We start from the raw sequence: 19,680 nt of genomic DNA on the forward strand, positions 1-19,680 counted from the left end.
ATAATAAATTACATTTTCTATACAGTATGTAAAGTTCTCTATATATATTTTTTCAATTGCCCATAAAATCCTATTTTTTTTAGGTTTATTCTAATTATTACATCTCAAGCAGGCTCTCTCCCCCAGCCTAAGATGGGAATCTACAAGCTGCTGGGGTAAGCCCCGGCGATTAGATCGCACGGTGCCACATGCGCCAATTCCACGATCAAACAAGTAACTAAAAAGTGGCACGCTTGTGTAATAATTGTCCACATACAAGTGGTACCCTTTCCGAATAAGGGTGACACCAAGTCCCACACAATCTTACCAGCGCTCCCTATGTAGTCTGGGCAGTTCTATATGTATAGCATGTTGCCCTGTAACAGAGCTTATACATCTTGACCCCATAGCTGGCACACTTGCTGGGAAGATACTGTTTGAAAGACAAGCGGCCAGAAAACTTAATCAGAGACTCATCAATGCAGCCAACTTGATCGGGAGTAAACAAGGCTGCAAACTGTTGGTTGAAGTGTTTTACGAGGGGCCAAAATTTTGTAGAGCCAATTGTATTCAGGGTCACCCCAAGGATGACAGAGTTTCGATGTCATTGAAATGCATGAACCGCAAGATCTGCTCGTATCGTGTCCTCGTCATGCAAACAGAGAACTCAGGCATATGGTGAATTGGGTCAGTGGACCAATATGATCGCAACCCACTTTTTTTAGTTATGCCCATGAGGAGGGATAGGCCCAGGAAGGTCTTAAATTCAGAGACCATGATAGGTCTCCAATCTCTGGCAAGGGTCAACTGGGGATTAGTGGCGATGAATTGACCAGCATACAAATTGCTTTGGTCCACAATAGATCTATAGAGATCTTCCATGAAAAACAGCAAATAAAAATCAAGTGACGTAAAATGAACTGTTTCCACCTGAATTCCTGGTTGGCCAGTGAATGGGGGAAGTACAGGTGCTGCAGAAGTGGTGGGCTCCCAATTCAGATTGGCAAATGCAGCAGGAAGGGCACTATGGCCTAGATGGGCCTGTCTTTGTCTTCTTGGTGGCAGCGGGACACTACTTGTGCTAGCCACCTCACCAGCTTGAACTGCACTTATGGGACTCGCCACGTCACCACGTGATACTACAGTGCTGGATGTACAACCAGGATGTACTAGGCCGCTGGTGCTTGCCAGTTGACCAGAAGGATGAGCGGCAATAGTACTGGCTCTCTGTTCCATATGAGAGCCCTGCGGTTCTTGCACCTCAACAACAGCAGAAGAACAGGGTATGCCTGACCTTGAAGATGAGAAAACATTCTGGACAGCCGCATTCCAAAAATTCGCCTTTATTCGTAGAAAATATACTCAAAAATACATGCCACAGCAGAACGGACAGAAGAGCTGAACGCATTTCACACTATCAAATAGTGCTTAATCATAGCTACGCCTGACGACTGATCTTGGCAGGGACCATTACTCCATCATCAGAGCTATCTGTCAGGGTGCCGCTGCTGTCTACAGGATCATATTCTGAGCCTGAATCTGACAGATGGGTGACTTCCTCTTCACTCTCATCTGTCATGCTCAGAAACGTGTAGGCTCTTCACTACCTTCAATTGGACATTGTGGCCACTAAATTTACTGGTGCAACTAGTGAGACTCACAGGAAAAAAGAGCACCTGACTGTCAGTGACTGCTTTAAACACTACCAAAAAAACTGTTAGCATTCGCGGGGATCAGGCCTGACTCTGCAAATGCTGCAGTTATGCGTTTAGTGTTTGGTAAGTGACACTGATCGATTGATACTGCACTTGGGTGGGTTGGGCTGGGCAGAGGGGCTAAACGCAGGTGCTAGCAGGTATCTGGGCTGATCCCGCTAACACTGAGTTTTTGGGAACCCTAAACTACTGGGGACACTAGTATAGATCTGATCAAATCAGATATTGATCCGTTAAGACACTATACTACTAAGGGAGGTGTATGGTGCATGCGTGGGTGTTAGCACTACTACTGGCACTAATCTGACGCTGCCTGGGGCGACGCAGACCCTAACTGACGCTAAAACCTAACTGATATCACCCGCTGGGTGATCAGGGGGTTATACCTTTATTTAGGTAATACTGTATATGGCGGGTAGCCTGACGTTATAAAAAAATAGCTAACTAACCAGCGTCACCCGTAACACTAAAACGGTGATCACTGGTGACAGGGGGTGATCAAGGGGTTAAACCTTTATTAGGGGGTGTTAGGGGGTACCCTAAAGCTACCTTGGCCTACCACTAACTGCCCTAACACTGATTAGTGTCACAAATGACACCAGTACAGTGATCAGTGAAAAATCTGACAACTGCACTGGGTGACACTGTGACAGGAAGTGAAGGGGTTAACAGGGCGGGTGATCGGGAGGTGACAAGTGTGCCTACGTGTACTGGTGTTAGTGTAATGTTGGTGTAACTTACTGTGAGATGTTCTCTCTCCTCTCTCTGGAACGAAAAGAGTTCCACGAGGGGAGATGACATCACTTCCCCTGCCTTTGTTTACACTTACAGGCAGGGGAAGGATTTAATTCGCCAGAACCGATCAGCAGTTTCAGGCTATAAATAATTGGCCTGGATCAGAAGGTTGATGGGTTCTGAAACAAATCCAATGGTCGTGAGCGCGGCGGGGGCATGAGCACCCCCCTGTACAGGTACGGGATTTCGTGAAGCGGTGCCATTGTGCCGCAATAAATGTACGCAACACGGTCGGCAAGTGGTTAAGATAGTTTTACAAGGGTGATGAATACAAACCTGTAAGAATTCAGAGAAACATCTAGTGACAGACAGGCTTGTGCTAAAAAACAATACATTCAATGTACAGAGACATTTGTTGAAGACATGGGGACAAAGAACTTGCAACCAGAAAAATTCTCCCCACCCAGAATGTTGTTAACAGGCTGAGTATACAGAGACTCTGAAAGAGTGTGCATGTTCCTGAGGCCCCACCAAAAGCACTACCATGACATATTGAGGGGTTATTTACTAAAGGCAAATCCAATTTGAACTACAAGTGCAAACTACAAGTGCAAAGTGCACTTGAGATTGCACTGAAAGTGCACTTGGAAGTGCAATCGCTGTAGATCATTAGATCAGCATTTTAGCTTGCACATGATTGGATGATAAAATCAGCAGAGCTTCCCCTCATTTCAGATCTACCCCTCAGATTTACAGCGACTGCACTTCCAAGTGCACTGAAAGTGCAATTTCAAGTGCACTTTGCACTTGTAGTTTGCACTTGTAGTGCAAAGTGGATTTGCCTTTCGTAAATAACACCCATTGGCTAACATGGAGGGGAGTTTCCAGGCAGAAAAAATTAGAGATCAAGAGAGCTCAAAAGCCTGAGAACCTTTGAGATGCAGTGTGCATGGGCCCTAACGCTGCCCCCTCAATTAGGTGCACCGAGCCTGAGCCATAAAGAAAACTGAATGTTCAAAATGTTATGTTTATGCTTTCATATTGCAAATGATAATAATACTTAGTTGCGATAGGTGGATTATTCATTATAGATTGAGGCATTTTCAAAAACTGCAGCAGCTGACTGGTGAAATAGTTAACGAAAATGACACTGCAATGAGAAATCATTTCTTGGAAGGACTCCATTAGAGTATGAATGTGGGAGAGGGACACTTGCCAGAACACCCTCACAGCACGTGTGTGAATTCAGAAGTATTTCAAGCTATTGTGATGGCACTGAGTGAATGGGAAATTATTAAAGCAGCAACCACTCTGATCAATATGCAATCAACCTGCTTCAGTTTTCAGTGTGACATCTTGTTTTCCAGCAGTTTATGCTGTAATAGGTGGCGCACAGACTAGAGGAAGGAAACGTGTTGCTTACATTTCAATAACAGAGTTAGACTATCTTTGGTGTCATCAATAAAATGCATATTGTATGTGACATTTATCAAAGCAGTCATATAGGTCAGTTTTCATCAGAATTAAATTATTAACTTACTCACACATAGCTTAATTGCCTTTGTGAAGCTGTTGAAACTGTTAAATACAGCTAAATAACTATTTTTACCCCTCGCATGCGCAGCTCAGTGTACATTTTGTAGGGGATTGCAGATTGGCAGGTAGATGTATTTTATTATACACATAGTTAAAAAAGTCCTCAGTCCATATAGAAAAAGTTCCAATACTCAAAGCAGAGCTCCAATCAAATAAGCATTCACATGTAAACACGTATGAGAAATCAATAGGATGTTGATAGGGGATGGGACAGTTCAATTGATAAGTGAAGGATTCCACATAATAATTTATAATCGTATACCCTCCACACCACATGAAACACACTCCCCGAGGGGTTTACACTTACCAAAGAGATGTAATTCAAAAGCCTTGTGTGCTGCCCCAATGGGGCATAGAATTTATATAGATTGTTCCTTAACCATTTTCTATGGACGTTTTATATTTAGTTCACATGCTGCCATCTAGTAACCTTTTGTGGTAATGCACTTGTTTTCTTATGTTCTTTTTCCCTTATGTTATGACACACTTTCCTTTGTATGTAATGCTCCACCCTTCTTCCTGAGACTGTACTTCCTGTGTCATGGATGCAGCTAAAAGGCCACATGTAGCAGGACACATGTATTCTGCATAGTAAGCTACAGACAATATCATATTTTGACTGCATAAATACCACAACCTATTCATCTGTTTGTATCTTGTCATCTGCTGTAACCTTATGTTCAGAATAAAGGCACTTTTGTGGATGGAATTGGTATTTGGTGAGTTCAAGCTATCTGATGAGGATTGTCCTCCTTGATTATATCTTATACAGGCCAGGCATAGAAGGGATAAATCGCTTCACAACAATCGGAGTCAGAATACCTTGAACGCACCATGTGTCTCCCGTCCGGTTATCTCAAACATCTCATTGCCCAGGGTGGTTTAGTCATGTAAAAAAGGCTCCACATAGCATGATGCCATTTTAAAAGTTTATTCAAGATGACCACCCCCTTAAAAAACACACTTACACAACATAAATTGTAACAGGCATTTTGTTGAAAAAACAAACTGTGTGTTATCACCAATCAGACAGGGACAGGGCGCAGACATCATGACTCTGTCCTGAGTGGCTCTGTCATGAGTGATGCGCAGTTTCACTGCTGCAGTTATCAATTCTGATCATGTCTTCTCCTCTGCTTTTTCACAGGTAAATGTCTATCCATCTGTACGCTCTACTCTGCTGAACTGACATTACTGTAACATATTTGGTAAATGTCTATCCATCTGTACGCTCTACTCTGCTAAACTGACATTACTGTAACATATTTGGTAAATGTCTTCTGCTGTCATATCTTTAAACTTCTATATTTAATGCTAGCTATATAACAACCACACTACAATAGCAACATTACTGTTGATTGATTCTCAACCCTATTTGGCTTGAGTGATCAAGAGAGGTAATTAGCTTTACGACCCTAGCCTGTGTCTGGTCTGGTATTGGCCATCTTCTCTCCCATATTCAGGTGTCTCAAATCAGACCCTATGATGACCAATAGAGAAATGCATGCCTGCTCAGTCTCCCTATAAATTTAAAGCAGCCTATGGGGTGGCGCAGACAGGGGCAAGGCGCAGACATCATGGCTCTGTCACAAGTGATGCGCAGTTTCACTGCCGCAGTTTACCGAAAGCAGGATAACTAAAGCTGGATGAAGATACAACAAGAACTCTGCTCCACTCTGCAAGACGGCAAGCAAACCAGCATTTGACATTTATTTTATATCAAGTCAGATTCCCACTCAATCCACTAACATGCTCCTCATTCTCATTCTTCTCACATCAGTGTCTTCTATCCTCAAATTATCCTTACTCTACCCCTCCTCTCTACCCTGCAGCATGCACATATCACCCTCACTCCTACCCTCTCTCTACTACTGCACCCATCATCTTCTGCATTTGCTGCACCCACATGCTGGCATAAACACCAGGCCACTAGACACGTGCACACATGCACATACCACTTCCATCTTGCCTTCCTCACCCTCCTCCTTCTCCTAGTCTCAGGTGACATTTCTCCTAATCCTGGTCCACCATTTTCAAACTGCAAGCCACATCTCCAATACCCCTCCCTCTCTGGCAAACACTGCAATCTACTTTATTTAGTTTCTATCCCCCTGCTTCCTCAAAGCAGCCCATTTATCTCATGCGCCCTTTGGAATGCCCGCTCCATCTGTAACAAGCTAACATCTGTACATGACCTCTTCATCTCTCATGGCTTTAACATACTCGCCGTAACCGAAACCTGGCTTCAAAATTTGGACTCAGCTTCTCCTGCTGCCCTCTCCCATGGTGGCCTCCATTGAACTCACTCGCCCAGACCCAATGGATAGAAAGGAGGGGGAGTTGGATGCCTTCTATCCCCACAGAGCACCTTCCAAGTCCATCCTATCCCTCCCTCTCTTTCCCTCTCTTTTTGAGAGGCACTGTATTCGTCTGTTTTCTCCTATTTCTCTGAGGATTGCAGCAATTTATCGGCCTCCAGGACCGTTGTTGCACTTTCTTAATGACTTTGCTGCCTGGCTACCCTACTTTCTCTCCTCTGAAATACCCACGATTATTCTTGGTGACTTCAACATTCCTGTCAATGTTAACAGCCCAACTACAGCTAAACTTCTCAACTTAACCTCATCTTTTGACCTAACACAATGGACACATACTTCCACTCACTCCAATGGTAATACCCTTGACCTTGTATTCTCCCATCTCTGCAACCCTGGCAACCTCACAAACACCCCCTTTACTCTCTCTGATCACAACCTCATTAGTTTCACTGTATCCTTGCCTCCAACCACCCATCCCTCCAAGCAGCAAACAATTACTTGTAGGAACCTTCGTCACCTTAACTCTTCTCTTCTCTATTCTGCTACTGACCACCTAAATGACATATTCTCTCCCCTGTCCTGTCCTGCCCTGACCTGGCCACCTCTGTCTACAACAGTTCGCTCTCATCATCACTAGATGCACTTGCTCCTCTAACCACACGCAGAATCAGGCCCCGACCGTTACAACCCTGGCAAACTGACAACAATAGGAAATCTCAAGAGACATTGTCGCGCTCTTGAACGACTGGAGTAGTGGTGACCTACTCCATCAAGGTGGGTTTGGCTGATCAGTTAGGAAAGGCAGGGAGGGGGTACGCCTTTTTTTTTAATAGAACAAAAAAAAAATGATATTCTTGCAGAAATTTCTATCCATGATGCTGAAGCCATGTTGACAGTGTTTATACCTGTATGCATAAGACATATAGTGAATGCTGGCCAAAATGTACTTTAGACTCAAATAATTTTAGCAGTGATTTTAGTTCTGACATTGGTAATTCTTAACCTCTGCACATAGAATGAAGATGAGCAATGTCCACACATTTTTAGCCTGTCAATAGACTTTTACATCCCATCTACTGTTAGCTTTCTACAATGAATATGGTTTTTTAATCGAATGTTGCTCTTGAATCTGAGGTGGTAGGAGTCATTGGAGTGTTATACTAAGACATCTGCCTACTGAACAGCAAATATGAGGAAGAGCTCTGTCTAGCAACAATCTTTAAGACTCTTGCTGTGTAACCAATTTCAGCTCATCTTGACTGAAGGTTTACTGGAAGTCAAGGTCAACTGTAACTTACCCAACCCTCAATAGTACAGAACTCAATCTACGTTATCTACACATGAACATGTTTCCTATATTTGCCTCAACAGCTTGCCAACTGCCCCCCACCTACATCCCACAAGCCCCACAGAAGCCAACTGCTATGAAAAAAGTTATGCTACTGTCTATGACAGCTATTATACAGCAGTACATCGAACCACTGGTGCAGAAGTATTGATTGCATAAGTATACACAAACAAAGAGCTATCAAATAAGTCTAATTTAAAATTCTGGGAAAAATACCAAACATGGTTGAGTTATAAAACAACATCCCAAGCTCCAAACATTTTCTAGAGCACCACTAAACCCATTAATAAAAATTAGAAAAAATATGAGAGCGCCATCCCATGGTGTATGTATGCTTATCAGTGGCAGTGATGAGGACTGGGAGCAATTTGGATGGAGCTGAATAGAGGACAATTCTGGAGGAAGCCTGTGTCAGTATTGAAGAAATCTAGGAGTGGGCTGCAGGTTCACAGTCCAAAAGTACAATAGCCCTAAAAACAGCCAAAGCCACAAATGTAATCATTTAAATCCAAGAGCGTGAATGTGAACTGTTAATTGAAAGCCCAAATCCCAATCTAATTGACAATCTATGGAGAGAATGCTTAAAAACTGTTTTTTACCATTCCAAGTTGACAGAGCTACAGCAATGGGAAAAATTGCTAGAATTCAGATGTGGAAAGTTTATAGAGGCTTTCCCCAAATGACTTGCAGCTGTTAATTTTAGCTGAAATTGCTGCCAAGGATTGACAAAAGTTGTGTGTGTATGCTGTCACTGGATGGTACATTAAATGCAGACAGATATTTATCCATCATGCCATACCATCAAGGAGGTGTGTGATTGGCCCCAAATGTATTCTGCAGCAGGACAACAACCTCAAACATACAGCCGATGTCATTAAAGGGGTTCATTCTATGCATTAAGGTGAAAAACCTCCTGTCATGCAGCAGACCCCCCCCAGCCCCCCTTTTACTTACCTGAGCCCCGTAATTCCCGTGACGGGAACAAGCACACCAGCTTCGGCTGGTGTCTCATGTACTGATTGGATAGATTGATAGCTGCACAGCCATTGGCTCCCGCTGCTGTCAATCAAATCCAATGACACGGCCACAGGGGGCGGGGCCGAGTCCTGCTGCACAGAGGAGGTAAGTATGATATGTTTGTTATTTTTAAAAAGGAAAAAAAACAAGGTTAGTAACCCTTTAAGAACTATATTCAGTGTAAACAAGAACAAGGAGTCTGGAAGTGATGGTTTGGTCCCCACAGAGCCCTGATCTCAACATCGTGGAGTCTGTCTGGGATTACATGAAGAAACAGAAGGATTTCAGGCAGCTTACATCTACAGAAGATATGTGGTTAGTACTGGAAGATGTTTGGACCAACCTACCTGCCGAGTTCCTTCAAAAACTGTGTGCACAAGCACTGTGTGTACCTAGAAGAATAGATGCTGGTTTGAAGGGTAGTCACACCAAATATTGATTTGATTTAAATGTTTCCTCTGTTCACTCATTTTGCATTTTGTAAATTGATAACAAATAAACAATTAAAATACATATATTTTTGAAAACATTTCTACTTTACAGCATTTCTTCACACCTGTCTAAAACGTTTGCACAGTACTGTATATATAGATATTTAGCTATATATATATATATATTTGACATGTGCACAGCCAAAAAATTTGTTCATTTTCGTTTTCGTTTCATTATTTTATTTTATTTTTTTTCGCTTTTCAGGTCATTCGTTATGATCGCAATTCGTACATTCGTAAATTCGTACATTCATAAAGTCGTTCATTCGTACATTCGTAAATTCGTACATTCGTTCATTCTTACATTCGTGAATTTGTACATTCTTACATTAGTACATTCGTAAATTCGTACATTCGTAAATTGGTAAATTCGTACATTTGTAAATTCGAAAATTCGGAAATTTGTAAATTTGAAATTTGAAAATCCAAAAACCCGAAAATTCGAAAATCGGAAATAGTAACTAACTATTAAAATATAGGTATTGTAATTTCCTTTCAAATTTGGCTGTCAGTGAACGTAACAAATACGAATTTATCCGAAGTTACGAATTATCCAAAATAACGAATGGTGCATCTAAATACATGGAACGGAACAAATTAATAATAAATAATAATAATAAAAAGTTTTTAATATTATTATTGTTATTTATTATTATTAATTTATTACGTTCCATTCGTTTGGATGCGGCATTCGTTATTTCGGATCATTCATAACTTCGGATAAATTTGTATGTGTTACATTAACTAACAGCCAAATTTGAAAGGAAATTACAATACCTATAATTAAATAGTTACTAGTAATATTATTAGTTAATTATTATTTCAGATTTGCGAATTTACAAATTTCCGAATTCACTAATTTACTAATGTACAAATTTACGAATGTACGAATTTCCGAATGTATGAATTTACGAATGTACAAATTTTTCGAATTTATGAATATTCTGAAAAAACTGTTAAACGGGTTTTCGTTAATTCGGATATTTCCGAATTAACGAATTTGTCGAAATTCGATAAAAAATGAATTTGGATTGAAACAAATTGCACATGCCTAATATAAATAAATATATATATATAAGTTTAGGAGAGTGGACAGCACCAGTAGGAAAACATAGTTGTCTATGCAAGTAATCAGTTGGATTCCAAAAAAAACCCCACCAAATTAATCAGTATATTATGCAAATGCAATGGAGAATATCAAACGTGAAAAATCACTCTGATCCTAGCGCTCAAATGGATACAGAAAATTTGACACACTTCTAGCTGCCGTTATAAGGTAAAACCTAGGTTAAAATTAAATAAATGTATACTTTCTAAGGACAGAATAGTATTAACAGCGCTTAAGATGAATGCTCATTCATGCTAATGATAATCATTGAGTGCTATAACCTTCCCTTGTTATTCATTAAGATCTTATACTAATACACTCTACCTGTCCACCTGGCGACTGTATCGTAAAACAATGGGAAAAATTAATCCTTATACGTATTTTAGCAACAATAAAGGTGCAGAAATAGATATAAATAAAAATAAAAATAAGAGAGTATGACAGTTGCAAGTTCAAAGTCAAATAAAATTCAAATCACTAGTAAGCAATTCCAGGTGCCCAAAAATGTGCAGCTTGTGAGATGCACATCAGAGAGTGATAAGTCCCATGTGTGAGTGAGATAACGATAGCGGGAGAAGGCTTCTATATTAGATCCAATATATTATCCTTAGGATGATAAACCTCCACCGTATCACCTCGTGGTTAGCCCGTTTTGCATAAATGCTTACCAGAAGTGTGGATTTACTAGAGTCTGTAATCTCTTTAATTGTGATGATCCACTCTGGAACAGCAGCTGATCGCACTCCGTTATACTCCAGAAATTCACTTAGCACCATGGCATCATGTAAAAACAATAGGGGAGACTCTCCACAGTGCAATATTGTTTGTTTCCAAAAAGTGCCCCCCATACAAAAATATGCTTACAGTAGTCACAGTTAAAAACAGCCTGTCACATCCATCACGTCTGCTCACCGCTGGTCGGAGTGCTGGCGTTCCACCCATCTCGATGAGTCCCGGGATGACGCTTGGTGTGTAGAGCTGTAGGGTCGCGTGGTCACGCACTGACGCATTTCATCATTACGTCTTCAGAGGGCGTGGCCATGCAACACGACTCTGCGCTTTAAAAAGCAACAAAGGTGGGCTCAATCAGGATCGTCATCACGAGCGTCATCGATTAGATTACCACCCCTTCGTTGACGGACGGGAGCTGGAGCACAGCATCCCATCCATCCACACTGGTTCTTTCTCTATCCCCGCGGACATTGAGTCCCCAAGACCTGCAATCACACTCACGAAGCTCGCAGCGGCGCGCGTGCGCCCGCAAACCACTTCTTGAAGGGCAACGTACAGGTACGTTAATATGCTTGTATTTGCCCTTCTGCCGACGTATATCGGCGTGAGCCGGTCGGCAAGCGTTTAATAAAGGACTTGTCCCAAACTGTCTCCTGTCATTTTTACCATTTTGACACTTTTTAGGTTTAACGGGTAGGGGAACAATGTACCCGATACCCATTCACATGGGAGGGGCGGGATCTGGAATTCCCCTTGTTAAAGGGGGCTTCCAGATTCTGATAAGACCCCTGCCCGCAGACCCCCACAACCACCAGGCAAGGGCTGTGGGGAAAAGGCCGTTGTCCCCATCAACAGGGGACAAGGTGTTTTGGTGGGACCCCAAAACACCCTCCCCATGTTGAGGGCATGTGGCCTGGTATGGTTCTTGGGGGGGGCGCTCTCTCGCCCCCCTTTTCCTGTGGCCTGCCAGGTTGTGTGCGCGGATAAGGGTCTGGTATGGATTTTGGGGGGCACCCTGTGCCATTTTTTCCTTTGGCCAATAATGGCTCAGGGGGCTGAGTCCATGCCCTACACTATGTTAGGCTGCCTACATAGCGGCCGCACATAGTTGTATGAATAAGATCAGCAAAATAACATTTGTAAAGGAAAAAATGTCAGTTAAAACTGCTCGCGGCTGTAATATATTGCTGGCAATATAAATATAATTTTTTTTTTCAAAAAAAATTATATTTATATTGCCAGCAATATATTACAGCCGCGAGCAGTTTTAACTGACATTTTTTCCTTTACAAATGTTATTTTGCTGATCTTATTCATACAACTATGTGCGGCCGCTATGTAGGCAGCCTAACATAGTGTAGGGCATGGACTCAGCCCCCTGAGCCATTATTGGCCAAAGGCACCCTTCCTTTGGCCAATCATGGCTCTCATAGCAGAGCGCGCTGTGATTGGCCAAAACATGCAAGTCAGGTCGAACATCGGGCTCATCCCTAATCCTATCTTGCAAGTTTGCTAATTCCTATAGTTATTATATACAGTGCCTTGAAAAAGTATTCATACCCCTTGAAATGTTCCACATTTTGTCATGCTACAACCAAAAACGTAAATGTATTTTAGTGGGATTTTATGTGATAGACCAACACAAAGTGGCGCATAATTGTGAAGCAGAAGGAAAATGATAAATGGTTTTCAAAATTTTTTACAAATAAATATCTGAAAAATGTGGGGTGCATTTGTATTCAGCCCCCCTGAGTCAATACTTTGTAGAACCACCCTTCGCTGCAATTACAGCTGCAAGTCTTTTTGGGGATGTCTCTACCAGCTTTGCACATCTAGAGAGTGACATTTTTGCCCATTATTCTTTGCAATATAGCTCAAGCTCTGTCAGATTGGATGGAGAGCGTCTGTGAACAGCAATTTTCAAGGCTTGCCACAAATTATCAATTGGATCTAAAGCGGATTTGCACTCGCGTTTTTTTTTTTTTTTTTTTTACTTAAAAATTCACATCTTTACAATGTCACTTTTTGCAGTCATTTCCTCCCAAGATGTCAGTTTTTGTTTCAAATAGTAAGTTATATAAAATGTGTACTGCCGTTTTCATCTTGCTTATGGGCATTTGAAGCCAACAAGCAATCACTTCCTGGTTCCAGTATTACAGATCTACCAGCATTCCTTGCTGGTTCCCGCTCATGCTCAGTTGTAACGGCATGGAGCGTCGTAAAGATCCTGTGTTCCATGAGTGCTCCATGAGATGTTAAAAGCTCGGGATATTTTTGATAGAGATAAATAAATATATTTTTTTTTCTAGCATCTGCAGTTTTACCAATTTATTATGTATTCTAATTCTTTTTTAATACCGGATTGTAACAGTAGAAATATGGAAATGTCCAAGGGAGGTAAATACTCATGCAAACAACTGAACACACCAAGCAGTACACTTATCATTAAGGATGGGCAGAACACCCCCCTGTTCAGTTCGCAACTGAACTTCCGAACAGGAGAAATGTTCTAACCCAAACGGCAAACCCAATTGAAGTCTATGAGAGCCGAACAGGAAAAATCAAAAATACCCATTTTAAAGGCTTATGTTCTAATAATTGGCCATAAAAGGGGTATGGGGGTCTGGGTACTGCCCTGGGGGGACATGTATCAATAAAATATCAAATAAAAATAAAAACAATCAAAAATTCTTTAAATATAGTGCCTGTGGCATGGATAAAACATGCTGCAGCAAAAATGGACATTTCTAAAGAAAAAAAAAACAAGTCAAATCCCATTTAAAATGACTCGTGGTTACAATTGCCAGCACCCGGCTATTGAAAAAATAAATTAAAAAATGGCATGGGGTCACCTCAAAATTTGGAAGGGTACCCCAGGCCAGAAAAAAAACCCAATAAAAAACGGTGTGGGGTCCCCTCAAAATCCATATCAGATCCTAATCTGGGCATGCAGCCTGGCAGGTCAGGAAAGGGTGGGGCAAGCCAGCTCCCCCCCAGGGTGGGTGCTTTGGGCCCCCCCCACCCCAGAGCACCTTTTCCCCATGTTGATGGGGACAAGACTTCTTCCCGACAACCCTGGGCTGTGGTTGTCGGGGTCTTCAAACGGGGGACTTGTCAGAATCTGGAAGCCTTCTTTAGCAAGAGGGCCCCCAGATCTTGCCCCCCCCCATGTGAATGAGTATCGGGTACATAGTACCCCTACCCATTCATCCAAAAAAATAGCAAAAAGTAATAAACACAAGAGACAGTTTTGGAAGAATCCTTTGTTAAAAAATAAAAAAATAGTGCCCCTCGATGTAAATCCATCATCAATCACGCCGCCAGCTGCCAACCCAAAAAATAAAAAAGATAAAAAATGCTCCCGCCTCCTGGGAGGCCTCCCGGCGAATGTCTACTCTGCACTTTGACATTCTTATATAGGTAAGGGGCGGGACCACCCAGCTACATCACCCAGTGGTACCACCCCCTTTTGATGTCATGGACTGGTGCATGGTGGGCATGTGACCTCATGTGGGACGGAGCCACCGGGTGACGTAGCTAGGTGGCCCCCGCCCCTAACCTACATAATAAATGTCAAAGCGGAGAGGAGGCCTTCAGGAGGTGGAGTGTTTATTTTTTTCATTTTTTGGGTCGGCGGGCGGCATGATTGATGAAGGACACTATTTATTTATTTTTTTAAATAAATGATTTGTCAAAAACTGTCTCTTGTGTTTATTACTAATTGTCATTTTTTTGGTGAATGGGTAGGGGTACTATGTACCCAATAATCATTCACATGGGGGGGATCTGGGGGCTCCCATGTTAAAGGGGCTTCATGATTCTGATAAGCCCCCTGCCTACAGATCCCGACAACCACAGCCCAGGGTTGTTGGGAAGAGGCCCTTCTCTCCAGAGTAGAGCAGAACCGCCCGCCCCAAAGCACCCACTCCCCCATGTTAAGGGCATGTGGCCTGGCATGGTTCGGGGGGGCACTCGCTATCAGCTGTTGGACACAGTGCATTGTTCTGTAACTGTTTTTATTCAAAAATAGCTTTAAAATCCAATTTAAAAACTTTCTTCTGACTTAATGCTAAGCAAACAAGTCTAGAGATTTCTGTTTCTGTCCAATGTGATATTCTCAAAACAGACAATCTCATGAGTATTGTTCAATCTAAATTACCTGATGATTGCTGAGTATAAGTGCATAGATGGTTAATGCAGTAACACTTACTTTTTATCAAAAGTATTTTATTGCCACCTGCTGGCAATTTTATATATTGCATCATATTTTAAAAATTAAAAAAAGAAAATCTGAGACTAGAAATCTTACAATATAATTCAATTGTAATGCCAGATGGGAAAAAGACTAATTGTGTGTACATAGTATCCCTACCCATTCACCAAAAGCAAAAATGCTGGGGTGTACATTTTATCTCTAATACTCATTCTCTGAAAACAAATCTCTCCTGTTGAGAAATTCCTAGTTGCTTGCTATAATTCGAACCCAGTAGATTCAAAACCCTCTGAGGCACTGCCATGATGCAGGTACAGTATGCAGGTCAGGATTTGCTGCATGCTTGTCACATCTTTATCCTATCTTGCCTACCTTTCAACTCTGTAGCTAAAGCACCTTAACCATCAAATGAAGTCACCGGGGTGGATTTGCTAAAGCAGTAGGGACTTGTCCCCTAACAGAGATTGTTTACTGAGCTTAACAGATAAGGGAAAGTGAACTACCCTCTTACAATTAAATTAATCCTATTTGGTTTAGAACAACCTCAATACTTGGATTGTTCTCACCCTCCTCTAATTCTCCAAATTCTTTTTTTTGGTTCTTTCTTCATGGTCCCACTATTTGTAGAAACAAAGGCACTCTTTTTTGCCAGCTCCAGAATGGACTAGGGACTATGGACTTTGAGTGTTGTAGAGTACATAAAGCAGTGTATATGATTACAACTAATGTGCACTGCTCATTCTAAACAAATGGAAATGAGGAGGAAAAGGAGAGCTTTGGGAGTTCACCCAGGATGTTACAAGGAGGCAAAAAAACACAGTAAGAAATAGTAAAAATAGATTACAACGCCATTACATAGTGAATTTTTGGATAATAAGTATTTAGTGACACTTTAATTCTTTACATTTTCTTGCAGTTGACTGGATATTTGTATTCACTTCCCCTGACTTTATAAATTATCAGTTTAGTAAATGAGGCCTTCCGTATCAGAATAATGCTTTGCAGCTATTAAAGTGATTGTAAAGTCTCGTTTTTTCTTTTTTCAATGAAAATAACATACATATTATACATACCTGCTCTGTTGCAGTGGATTTGCACAGATCAGCCCAGATCTTCCTCTTTTCGGGTGTCTCTTCTGTGGTCCTGGCCCCTCCCTCCTGCTGAGTGCCCCCACAGCAAGCGGCTTGCTATAGGGGTACCCAAGCTGTGCTGCAGCTCCGTGTGTCCACTCAGACATGGAGCTGCAGTTTGGCCCCGCCCCCTATTTCACCTGATCTGCTAACTGACTTTGACAGCAGTGGGAGCCAATGGTGCCGCTGCTGTGTCTCAGCCAATCAGGGGAGAGAGTCCCGGACAGCCAAGACACTCGTGGACATTACAGGATGGAGATGGGGCTCAGGTAAGTATTAGGGGGGGTGCTTTAAGATAAAAAACCTTCAAACTTTATAACCACTTTAAGACCCGGTTCACACTTGTGCGATGCGAGAACCCTGCAAATCCACTGCAGGTTCCCGTATCGCGCCGACTCGCATGGCAGTTCACACTGCCATATGCGAACTGCTGGGGAGTGTCAATACATTGTTAATGACACCTCCAGTTCAGCTCATGTATCGCACTGCGAACTGACAGTTCGGACATGAATCGCATCGCATATGTGTGAACACACATGCGATCTCATTCTGGTCCGAACAGAAAAAAGGGTCCTGTGTGTGTTTGGACCGAATGCGGTACGATATCAGCCATACTATCTGTATGGCTGATATCGCACCGCACAGACATCGCATGTAATGTATACAGCAGTGCGCTGCGAATTACATGCGATGTCTGGCATCGCACAAGTGTGAACCGGGCCTAAAGATAATACATCATGCTTTGAAAGTCCATGTACTTTATGGCTTATATGCAGCAGTTATCCTGTTGATTTTCTTTTTGGGGAACTTTCTGTATATGCAGTATGTGCAAAAGACAAACCTATCAAAAATAATTAAAGTGATTGTAAATTAAATATTTTTAATAAAAAAAAAAAATAACAAACATGCTATACTTACCTGGTCTGTGCAGTGGTTTTACATAGAGCAGCCTCGATCCTCTTCTTCTTGGGTCCCCAGCCGGCGCTCTGGGCCCCTCCACCTTGCCGTGTGCCCCCATAGCAAGCCGCTTGCTGTGGGGACACTCATGCGTGCTCGCTCCCGAGCCAGCTTTCTGCATCCATAAGACACAGAGAGTGCAGCTCAGCCCCGCCCCCTGCTCCTGCCTCAATGGCTGTGATAGACAGCAGCGGGTGCCAATGGCTCCCGCTGCTGCATCTTAGCCAATCAGGAGGGAGAGACCTGGGAGAGCCTTGGGTCTTGTGCAAATTGCTGGATTGAGATCAGGCTTAGGTAAGTATTGGGGGAGCTGCACACTGAAGGTTTTTTACCTTCATGCATAGAATGCAAGAAGGTAAAAAAACCTTCAGCCTTTACATCCATTTTAAGAACTTTGCTTTTTTTTTTTATTTGTTAGTTGGAGTCTAATGCCCTGTACACACGATCGGACATTGATCGGACATTCCGACAACAAAATCCATCAGATTTTTTCCGACGGATGTTGGCTCAAACTTGTCTTGCATACACACGGTCGCACAAAGTTGTCGGAAAATCCAATCGTTCTGAACGGGGTGACGTAAAACACGTATGTCGGGTCTATAAACGGGGCAATAGCCAATAGCTTTCGTCTCTTAATTTATTCTGAGAATGCGTGGCACTTTGTGCGTCAGATTTGTCTACACACGATCGGAATTTAAAGGATCGGATTTTGTTGTCGGGAAATTTTATATCCTGCTCTCAAACTTTGTGTGTTGGAAATTCCGATGGAAAAAGTCAGATGGAGCCCACACACGACTGGAATTTCCAAAAACACAATCCGATCGCACTTTCTCCGTTGGAAAATCTGACCGCGTGTACAGGGCATAAGACTTTTTAATAAAAAGTTTTCATTGTTATAACACTACTCAAAGTTATTGTAATACATTGTCTTAGTTTTGCAGTTTAATGTGAATCTAGGGGCTGGTATATCACATGCCAGGTGTGGTAACTATGTTTTTTTAAATAGTAATATATATTAGTCCCAATTCACAAAAGCCTGATGCAGCATTTTCATTTCTATGCATCATTTGCTAATTTATTGTCACAACTTGTTTGTAAAAGTCAATGCACAAAGATTTTTTAAACTTAAAATTATGCAAAGTAGAAGCCAGCATTACAGTGAATAATGTTGGCAGCTAGCAAAGCAGGTCAATATACATAAACCTCTCAAACAGCGGTGACCGGTCCATAAGGGGCGCCTCCCCCCTAATCTCCATGCGCCACCCCCTAATCTCCATGTGGGGAGCCAGACGCATAGATTTCTACGAGTTTTCAGGGTGCATAGCAATTAAAGCCATTTAACCGCTTCAGCCCCGGAAGATTTGGCTGCTTAATGACCAGGCCATTTTTTGCGATTCGGCACTGCGTTGCTTTACCTGACAATTGCGCGGTCATGCGACGCTGTACCTAAACAAAATTCATGTCCTTTTTTCCCCACAAATAGAGCTTTCTTATGGAGGTGATTGATTGCCTCTGTGGTTTTTATTTTTTAAGCTATAAACAAAACAAGAGCGACAATTTTGAAAAAAACACAATATCTTTTACTTTTTGCTATAATAAATATCCCACATTTTTTATCAAAAAAACAATTTTTTTCCTCAGTTTAGACCGATATGTATTCTTCTACATATTTTTGGTAAAACAAATCACAATAAGCGTATACTGATTGGTTGCACAAAAGTTATAGCGTCTACAAAATAGGGGGTAGATTTATGGCATTTTTATTATTATTATATTTTTTTTAATAGAAATGGCGGCGATCTGCAAATTTTTTTTGGGACTGCGACATTATATTATGGCGCACACATTGGACACTTTTGACACATTTTTGAAACCATTGACAATTATACAGCGATCAGTGCTATAAAAATGCACTGATTACTGTGTAAATGTCACCGGTAGGGAAGGGGTTAACACTAGGGGGCGATCAAGGAGTTACTTGTGTTCCCCAGTGTGTGTTCTAACTGTGGAGGGAGTGGGACTGACTAGGAGGAGATAGAGATCAGTGTTCATACATAGTATGAACACACGATCTGTCTCCTCTCCCCTGAAAGAACCGGGATCTGTGTGTTTACACACACAGATCCCAGTTCTCGCTCTGTCAGGAGCGATCGCGGGAGCCTGGCGGTCATCGCGCCCGCTGGGCACTCGCATTGTGGTCGAGCACATGCTGCAGGCGCCAAAAGGCAAAGCGAAGTAACATAACGTCGTTTCGCCCAGCCGTGCCATTCTGCCGCAGTAAAACTGCGGCGGCTGGTTGGCAAGCGGTTAAATTACCGGCAAGTGAAAGGCTTGGCCTCTT

The sequence above is a fragment of the Aquarana catesbeiana genome, linkage group LG08 (assembly GCF_042186555.1).
Source record: "Aquarana catesbeiana isolate 2022-GZ linkage group LG08, ASM4218655v1, whole genome shotgun sequence".
NCBI classification, from domain to species: Eukaryota; Metazoa; Chordata; class Amphibia; order Anura; family Ranidae; genus Aquarana; species Aquarana catesbeiana.